Source organism: Mytilus edulis, unplaced genomic scaffold (genome assembly GCF_963676685.1).
Source record: "Mytilus edulis unplaced genomic scaffold, xbMytEdul2.2 SCAFFOLD_1869, whole genome shotgun sequence".
Taxonomy (NCBI): Eukaryota; Metazoa; Mollusca; class Bivalvia; order Mytilida; family Mytilidae; genus Mytilus; species Mytilus edulis.
In genome coordinates, this window is record NW_027268078.1 from 5,841 (window position 1) to 15,175 (window position 9,335).

Genomic DNA, 9,335 nt, shown 5'->3' on the forward strand with positions numbered 1-9,335 from the left:
CTGAGGAATTGGTATTTAACGGAATCAACGGAAACAGACATCTATAATGTAATAAAAGCAGTATGATAAAAACAAGTCAGACCCTTCTTTTTTGAATGAGTGGTAAGTGTTTTAGATAGCATTTTGACTGGATCAATATTTAAATAAACAGCTGCGCCATGAGCGCATGATACGCCCCGTCGTCTTGTGAAAAAACATTTTAATGTAAGTGCGGTTCTACCCACACATCATACATAATGTAAGTGCGGTTCTACCCACACAGCATACATTTAATTCACTGTCCGTGTCACTGCTAGTCATGATAGCCCTACGATACAAACATTTCACTAGATTTTTTCGGGAAAAACTAACATGTAAATCAAAGAATTTCAAAGAAAACGTTGTCGGATAAGTCCGAAAATTAATAAGTGCGCTTAGACTAAGAATGTTTTAAGGGTTTTATCAAACGAAGTTATGGGAAAGAAAAGAACGAAAATAGAATGCTTTTTGATACACTCTTAAAAGGACCCTTAATGCATTCTTTGTGTAATCGTAAACTATGACTTACGAAGACTTTAAGAGAAGTTTCTTGTTACCGCGGGCCCCTGTATCATGAAAACCTGATTACGATGGTGATAAGAGAGTATCTGCAATCCCCTCGTGGGTTATCTTAACAATTTAACGGCTATCTTAGTATACACTTACGATAACTAGTTAAGATAGCCCTATTATCGACTTCGAAGTAACCGTCTTTGATTTCTAAGAGAATATTAGTATTTGCGGCAAAATCGGTATTAAAACTAAAGTCGTCTACTGTATGTGTTTAAAAGAATGCTAAAAATATACTATGATTCGTTTTTTGTTGCAGACTCTACATCCACTGTCAAGTAAAGCCCTGTTTAATGCTCCTTTCTGGCATAGATAATAAACGAATATTCAAGTTAATAAATTCTATTCTTCAAAAACACATCTACATGGAATGGTAACAATAAATCAAGAGAACAAATCAACTAACATATCATACAAATACGGAATGCAATCCGCAATACGAAAAACCCCATAACTGGTTAAGGCGAGATAACTCTCTTAAAAGGATGTTATCTTTACCAAACGTCTTGACCATACCAAACTGACATATAACACCTGTTCATTGATAATTTGTATTATTCTATGTATTTTTTGTGATTTTGTCCCATGTACATTTTACTTCATAACTCTTTATTAACATACTGTTTGTAGATTTTTTTTTACTGATATGTAATAATACGTATCCGTATTACCACCGTAGGTATAGTGTCCGGTTGAGATCGGGTTTTTTCGAGAGCGTCCAGTTTTTTTTCGAGAGATTATGACTAAAAATGTAAACAAACAGACATGTTTTCCTGTAACACGTAAAATAAATGCTTAAACTAAATTTACAAGATCAAACAAGTTAAGTAAGTATTTGTTATGAAAGGATGTTGCCAACCATACATACTTTGCAGTTAAAAAAGTTTGATTTGGCCTAATAATGCTTTTATGCCAAAATATAGAAAAAAGCAATTTCTATACACATACCAATGCAAATTTCAAAGAGCATGCACACATGATGTCTTTATATCCTTACATTTACATATGCTATAACAAAAGTTTTAGTTATTGTAATTAAAAGGCAATTTTAAGGGTATATTCATTTCCATCTGTTCAAGTTTTTTCGAGAGCAGTTCGGGTTTTTTCGAGAACAGTTCAGGTTTTTTCGAGAGATAAACCAATTTCTTACGGTTTAAAATGTGCTATTTAAGTACATTTGAGTTTAAAAACGAATGAAAAGTCATCGGTTCTTTCAAAGTTTATAACTAATGCATTACAGCAGTTTGATAATGTTGCATAAGCACATACATTTCATAAAAAAACATAATTTATTTCTATATATTGTTGTATTGCATTATGAATTGCATGGACACCGGTATGCTTTATACCTATATTATTTGGATTAATCAAATCTACCTATGTCTATAGAAAAAAATGTTCACATCATGCATGATCACTGTATTCAAAGGACACTGGTTAACGTATGGTTAGATCAATCAAACATATTGCCATCCATGTTATTGAAATGACGGAACTAAGCTAGTGTACTGACTCGTCCGTAATTATTTCATGATGTTTCCGAAAGTTGACTTACATTTACTATCTTCTTTGTTACTTTCCCCTCTTTTGTAATTTCCCCTTATTTACATGCTCACGTTGATGATTCAGCATCATTTATTGATATATCTGCCAGATTCCGGCACAGTGTACGTTTATAGCATATTGACAATTTGAAGAACTGTTTATTGTAAACATATATAACATGTATTGTGTTTTGATGACGTATAAAACGTTGGATAAATGACAATGATGACAAATATGCCACTTCACCAGATTATTTGTTTTATTGTTTCACAACCGTTTGTTATTACTTGTAAACACACAGATACAACATTTACACTATAAAAATGTTCTATAAACATTCAAATACCCTTTTTGGTAATTTTTGTATGATTCATAGCACCCCCTCATTTCGTTATTTTTAAAGTATGGAAAGCAATTCGTGTCATAATTTGCATACATAATGTTTGATACTTGTCGAGTTTTCAACACATTAAAAGCTGAACACACCAGTTTTGACTCACAGTTATGTTACAAACTTGATATATTGTTAATACTTGTATTTTTTATGTGAATGTATGGAACACAATTAGTGTCATAAGCCAACTTTGTATTTTTGTATGTTTTGGCAAATCTTTTTGATTGATAGGTTTTATATTGAGTTTTTATTTGTTCTTTCAGCTTTTTACCGTTTGATGTTCACGTTCAGTTTGGAGTTATACTTACCTGTCATCATTTGTAATCATTCATTGAACACCAGCATACCTTTGTTATTCATGCTACATTGTGTTAATAGAGTGGATTATATGACAATAAATAAAACGGTTATCTTTAATGAAGTCCATTATTTAATGCCCGCAAAGAATAGATGGGAGTCATTACAGCTAGCATGCTGATGTCCAGATAAACATATTGCATAGATCCAAATATACGTATATCGATATGGAATTTATGTGATTTAAAAAATCTACATTTTAGAGTGCCATGGATTTTAAGCTGAAACTATTCGTAATTTGAACAATCGTTTTGTGGGCACGGTCAAATTTGATTGATATTTAAGTACGCATTGCTTTTGCGCCAATTCTTAAAAGTTGTAGTTTTTCATTTGCGCCAAAAAATAAATATTGCTTCTGCGCCATTGTGCAGGTAAACTAATTAAAAAGTGAAAATATAGAAAATTTAAACAATATCTACGGACACACCAGCTGTCATCAGGAGATAGGAGAAAAAAAAACAGATTCAGTGGCGGATCCAGGGGGGGTGGGGGTTCCGGGGGGGTGCACCCCCTTTATTTTTGCCGATCAATGCATTTGTATCGGGACATATGTTTTGCACACCCCCCCCCCCCCCCCCCCCCCCCCCTTTGCCCTGGGTTACCTGGGTTAGCACCCCCTCTTTCGAAAATTCCTGCATCCGCCCCTGCAGATTAAATACGGAATGCACCTCTAGAACCGAAATTTCCCGCTGATATTATAGTAAGACCTTTGCCTATAGGTTTTGTAACAGAACAGACTTTTAGTTTTTATAAATACTTTGATTAACAGCAGTTATTATTGTGGTTTTATGACTTTTAAGGAGTTACCATTTTTTATAGTGCTTTGATAAATCCGAAAATGTTTTAACAATTTGCAAACATTTTTTTATTATAGTGTAAACCAGTGTTTAGTGCTCATATTTTTATGAAGCTATATTTTAAACATATGTTTTAATATTTATGAGACCTTGTTTCTAATATAAAATTGAGAATGGAAATGGGGATCACTGTTTCTTATCATCTTCGGAAGGCCCCTTTTTTAATTTATAATTACCAATGGAAGTAGAAAGACCTTTTGTCTAACCTGTCTTTGTGTTATTTTTTATACGTCCGTCAATTTTGACGGGACGTATTATGGTATACAAATGTCCAGTGTCCGTCCGTCCGTCCGTCCGTCTGTCTGGTGTAAACATGTCGCACCGTAACTTGAGAACGACTTATCCAAATTTTTTGAAACTTAACATAGTTGTTTCTTATGATGGTCAAATGATCTGTATACTTTTTTGTGAAAATAAGATTACAACTTTTTGAGTTATGGCACTTTGTAACTAAAACAGGGGTGTGTTTAAAAAAAATTTTCACATGTCGCACCGTATCTCAAAAACGATTCTTGATTATGGCTTAAAACTTCAAAGGCTTCTTAGTTATATTAATCTTAATATATCTGTATACTTTTTGGTGATGATTCAAAATGTCATTTTTGAGTTATTGAGTATTTTGTAAAAAAAAAAAAAAAAGGGGGGTTTACATGTCGCACCATATCTCAAAAACGATTTATGATTATTGCTTAAAACTTTACACACTTCTTTGTTATATTAATCTAAAGATCTGTATACTTTTTGGTGATGATTCATTTTTATATTTTCGAGTTATTGAGATTTTGTAAAAAAAGAGGTTTTTTTCACATGTTGCGCTGTATCTCTATTGCTTAAAACTTAACAGGCTAATGTTGCGTCGGGTTTCCAAATACATCTTGTACAATCTTCCTATTGAGCGGGAATAAGGAATGAGTCAGGATATACTAAGCATGAAATCCTGTACAACCCTGTGTTATTCAAAAAAGATTTATGTTTTTTCACAAGACGACGGGCGTATCATGCGCTCATGGCGCAGCTGTTTATTTAAATATTGATCCAGTCGAAATGCTATCTAAAACACTTACCACTCATTCAAAAAAGAAGGGTCTGACTTGTTTTTATCATACTGCTTTTATTACATTATAGATGTCTGTTTCCGTTGATTCCGTTAAATACCAATTCCTCAGAGCAATTGGTACTTTGCGGAACGGAACGGAACGGAAAAATAAATTTAAAAGTTTAAATCAGATTCAACTTGATCACTGTCTCTAATCATCGTCGGAACGGGCTGTTGAAGGCCTCTTTTTTAAAATATGATTACCGATGGAAGGAGAAAGACTTTTTGTGTAACCTGCCTTTGTGTTAAATTTTGTATTATTGATCAAGTCGAAAATGCTATCTAAAACACATACCACTCATGCAAAAAGAGGTGTCAGACATTTTTTTTTATCATACTGCTTTAATTACATTAAAGATGTCTGTTTCCGTTTTTTCCGTTAAATACCAATTCCTCAGAGCAATTGGTACTTTGCGGAACGGAACGGAACGGAAAAATAAATTAAAAAGTTTAAATCAGATTCAACTTGATCACTGTCTCTAATCATCGTCGGAACGGGCTGTTGAAGGCCTCTTTTTTAAAATATAATTACCGATGGAAGGAGAAAGACTTTTTGTGTAACCTGCCTCTGTGTTAAATTTTTTATTATTGATCAAGTCGAAAATGCTATCTAAAACACATACCACTCATGCAAAAAGAGTGTCAGACAATTTTTGTTATCATACTGCTTTAATTACATTAAAGATGTCTGTTTCCGTTTTTTCCGTTAAATACCAATTCCTCAGAGCAATTGGTACTTTGCGGAACGGAACGGAACGGAAAAATAAATTAAAAAGTTTAAATCAGATTCAACTTGATCACTGTCTCTAATCATCGTCGGAACGGGCTGTTGAAGGCCTCTTTTTTAAAATATAATTACCGATGGAAGGAGAAAGACTTTTTGTGTAACCTGCCTTTGTGTTAATTTTTTTATTATTGATCAAGTCGAAAATGCTATCTAAAACACATACCACTCATGCAAAAAGAGGTGTCAGACATTTTTTTTTATCATACTGCTTTAATTACATTAAAGATGTCTGTTTCCGTTTTTTCCGTTAAATACCAATTCCTCAGAGCAATTGGTACTTTGCGGAACGGAACGGAACGGAAAAATAAATTAAAAAGTTTAAATCAGATTCAACTTGATCACTGTCTCTAATCATCGTCGGAACGGGCTGTTGAAGGCCTCTTTTTTAAAATATGATTACCGATGGAAGGAGAAAGACTTTTTGTGTAACCTGCCTTTGTGTTAAATTTTGTATTATTGATCAAGTCGAAAATGCTATCTAAAACACATACCACTCATGCAAAAAGAGGTGTCAGACATTTTTTTTTATCATACTGCTTTAATTTCATTAAAGATGTCTGTTTCCGTTTTTTCCGTTAAATACCAATTCCTCAGAGCAATTGGTACTTTGCGGAACGGAACGGAACGGAACGGAAAAATAAATTAAAAAGTTTAAATCAGATTCAACTTGATCACTGTCTCTAATCATCGTCGGAACGGGCTGTTGAAGGCCTCTTTTTTAAAATATAATTACCGATGGAAGGAGAAAGACTTTTTGTGTAACCTGCCTCTGTGTTAAATTTTTTATTATTGATCAAGTCGAAAATGCTATCTAAAACACATACCACTCATGCAAAAAGAGTGTCAGACAATTTTTGTTATCATACTGCTTTAATTACATTAAAGATGTCTGTTTCCGTTTTTTCCGTTAAATACCAATTCCTCAGAGCAATTGGTACTTTGCGGAACGGAACGGAACGGAAAAATAAATTTAAAAGTTTAAATCAGATTCAACTTGATCACTGTCAGGCTCTAATCATCGTCGGAACGGGCTGTTGAATGCCTCTTTTTTAAAATATAATTACCGATGGAAGGAGAAAGACTTTTTGTGTAACCTGCCTTTGTGTTAATTTTTTTATTATTGATCAAGTCGAAAATGCTATCTAAAACACATACCACTCATGCAAAAAGAGGTGTCAGACATTTTTTTTTTATCATACTGCTTTAATTACATTAAAGATGTCTGTTTCCGTTTTTTCCGTTAAATACCAATTCCTCAGAGCAATTGGTACTTTGCGGAACGGAACGGAACGGAAAAATAAATTAAAAAGTTTAAATCAGATTCAACTTGATCACTGTCTCTAATCATCGTCGGAACGGGCTGTTGAAGGCCTCTTTTTTAAAATATGATTACCGATGGAAGGAGAAAGACTTTTTGTGTAACCTGCCTTTGTGTTAAATTTTGTATTATTGATCAAGTCGAAAATGCTATCTAAAACACATACCACTCATGCAAAAAGAGGTGTCAGACAATTTTTGTTATCATACTGCTTTAATTACATTAAAGATGTCTGTTTCCGTTTTTTCCGTTAAATACCAATTCCTCAGAGCAATTGGTACTTTGCGGAACGGAACGGAACGGAAAAATAAATTAAAAGATTTAATAAAGATTCAACTTGATCACTGTCTCTAATCATCGTCGGAACGGGCTGTTGAGGGCCTCTTTTTTAAAATATAATTACCGATGGAAGGCGAAAGACTTTTTGTGTAACCTGCCTTTGTGTTAAATTTTTTATTATTGATCAAGTCGAAAATGCTATCTAAAACACATACCACTCATGCAAAAAGAGCTGTCAGACAATTTTTGTTATCATACAGCTTTAATTACATTAAAGATGTCTGTTTCCGTTTTTTCCGTTAAATACCAATTCCTCAGAGCAATTGGTACTTTGCGGAACGGAACGGAACGGAAAAATAAATTAATAAGTTTAAATCAGATTCAACTTGATCACTGTCTCTAATCAAGGACGACGTGAGGTCAGTCTAGATATCATAATGCATGACTTGCAAATGCGTTAATTTCATGATAATTTATCAGGACAATCCGACATATTCATCTACAGAGTATTTCCCGATGTTATACATTATTACACATTTCACCTGTGAAGATGAGATTTAGTATACATTTGTGTTATTTGTATATGGAAAACCGTAAAACACAGAAATTTTAAAGTTTGTTTTGTTTTAAAGATTTTTCGAAATTTTGATAAATGCCCCCTTTGGATACCTTAAATGAAATTCTTTTCCGTTCCGTTCCGTTCCGTTCCGTTCCGTAAAGTACCAATAGCCTTTTTACAAACGGTCAGAGTTTCATTTCCATCAAATATATGTTTTCTTTTAATTAATTTCAATTTGACTGTTTTTGAATATAGTTATCAAATGTAAAAATGACGCGTATCTGGATTTATTCATACTATATTACACCTATTCTTCGTTAAAGTGCACATTTGCATTTTTAATGGTCGCCGACAGTTGTCAGTAAAAATATGGAAATAGTTGATAAAACATCATTGTTTTTAGTACAACAATGTATAAGTACACAATATCTAATATTTGGGCGAGATGATTAAGTCAAACATCTGTAAATTAAAAAAATATATTGATGAATATGCTATACTTAATGAAAATCTCCATGTCGCCCTTAAAGGTAAGACTTTTATACTCCGCGATATTGTCACAATAATGGAACAGTATGAGCTTTATCATATTGAAATATGTAATTATACCAAAAATAAGAGTTTCCATAAAGTTTTAATTAAGTATCAACATAATTATAAGCGTAATTGAACTTTAAAGCTTGTAGCCTGATTTTGGTAATCTACGTTACTCAAGCACCTCGCTCGTAATTTTTATGAGAAGATATGATCATAAATTAATAAAATACTTAAAAACAATATTGCAAACAATCATATATTTAAAAAAAAAACACCTAACTTTAATTCAGTTTCTATATATATTTCATTTCGTTTGAAATTGGGGTTTTCCCGTTAGGTATTTGTAGTTATTATATATAGATGGGAACTAGTGGAACTAGTTTTAGAACTAGTTCTGCAGGAGTATGTACTATTTATAAAGTCTGATGTTACGTGTACAAGGCACGAGAAAAGTTTTGGCGGTTTCTACGGGTGGGGTACTATATAAAGTTTGGCATTTAAATGTATTAGTATCGAAGGTGCTCGCAGTTAGGTCGTATAGTACGAAGTTAGTCACATTAATTTACGTTTATGATGTCCGATACTGGTTCCGACCATGATGATTTGAGACCGTCCAAAAGTAAAGAGAGTACATCAAATACCGAGTTGTCTACTGATGGTGCCGTATCTTTGTTTTCAACAGTTTTAACGAACGCTCTAGAACAGCAGAAAGTTAATTTAATCAAACATTTCGAAAACCAATTTATACAACCAGTGAAGTCAACCGGTGTTTCGACTCCAGATTTCGTTTTCAAGAGAGAGGGACATCGCATTCAGTACTTATTTAATACAGAAAGGTCCGACACGATTTCAAGAATAGAGAAACTGATAAGGTCCAAATCGTACGTTCAGGCGTTGGAGGTGTTAGCAGAAGAGAAAGAAACCTTGCGGAAGAGGAACAAAATTGTGAAAATCGCCGACAAACATGGATGGGACACCGTTAATGAATATCTTGATAGTCCTTTGGCTGACGATAAGG

General features: G+C 33.3%; 1 long non-coding RNA gene across 1 annotated transcript; it reads left to right on the top strand.

The window, feature by feature from the left end:
- The first annotated feature begins 306 nt into the window (after positions 1 to 306).
- LOC139506747 (uncharacterized) lies at positions 307 to 2,944 on the top strand. Its single transcript, XR_011660330.1, has 2 exons — positions 307 to 2,255; positions 2,791 to 2,944. It is a non-coding gene; the product is annotated as an uncharacterized lncRNA (long non-coding RNA).
- The last annotated feature ends 6,391 nt before the right edge of the window (positions 2,945 to 9,335 follow it).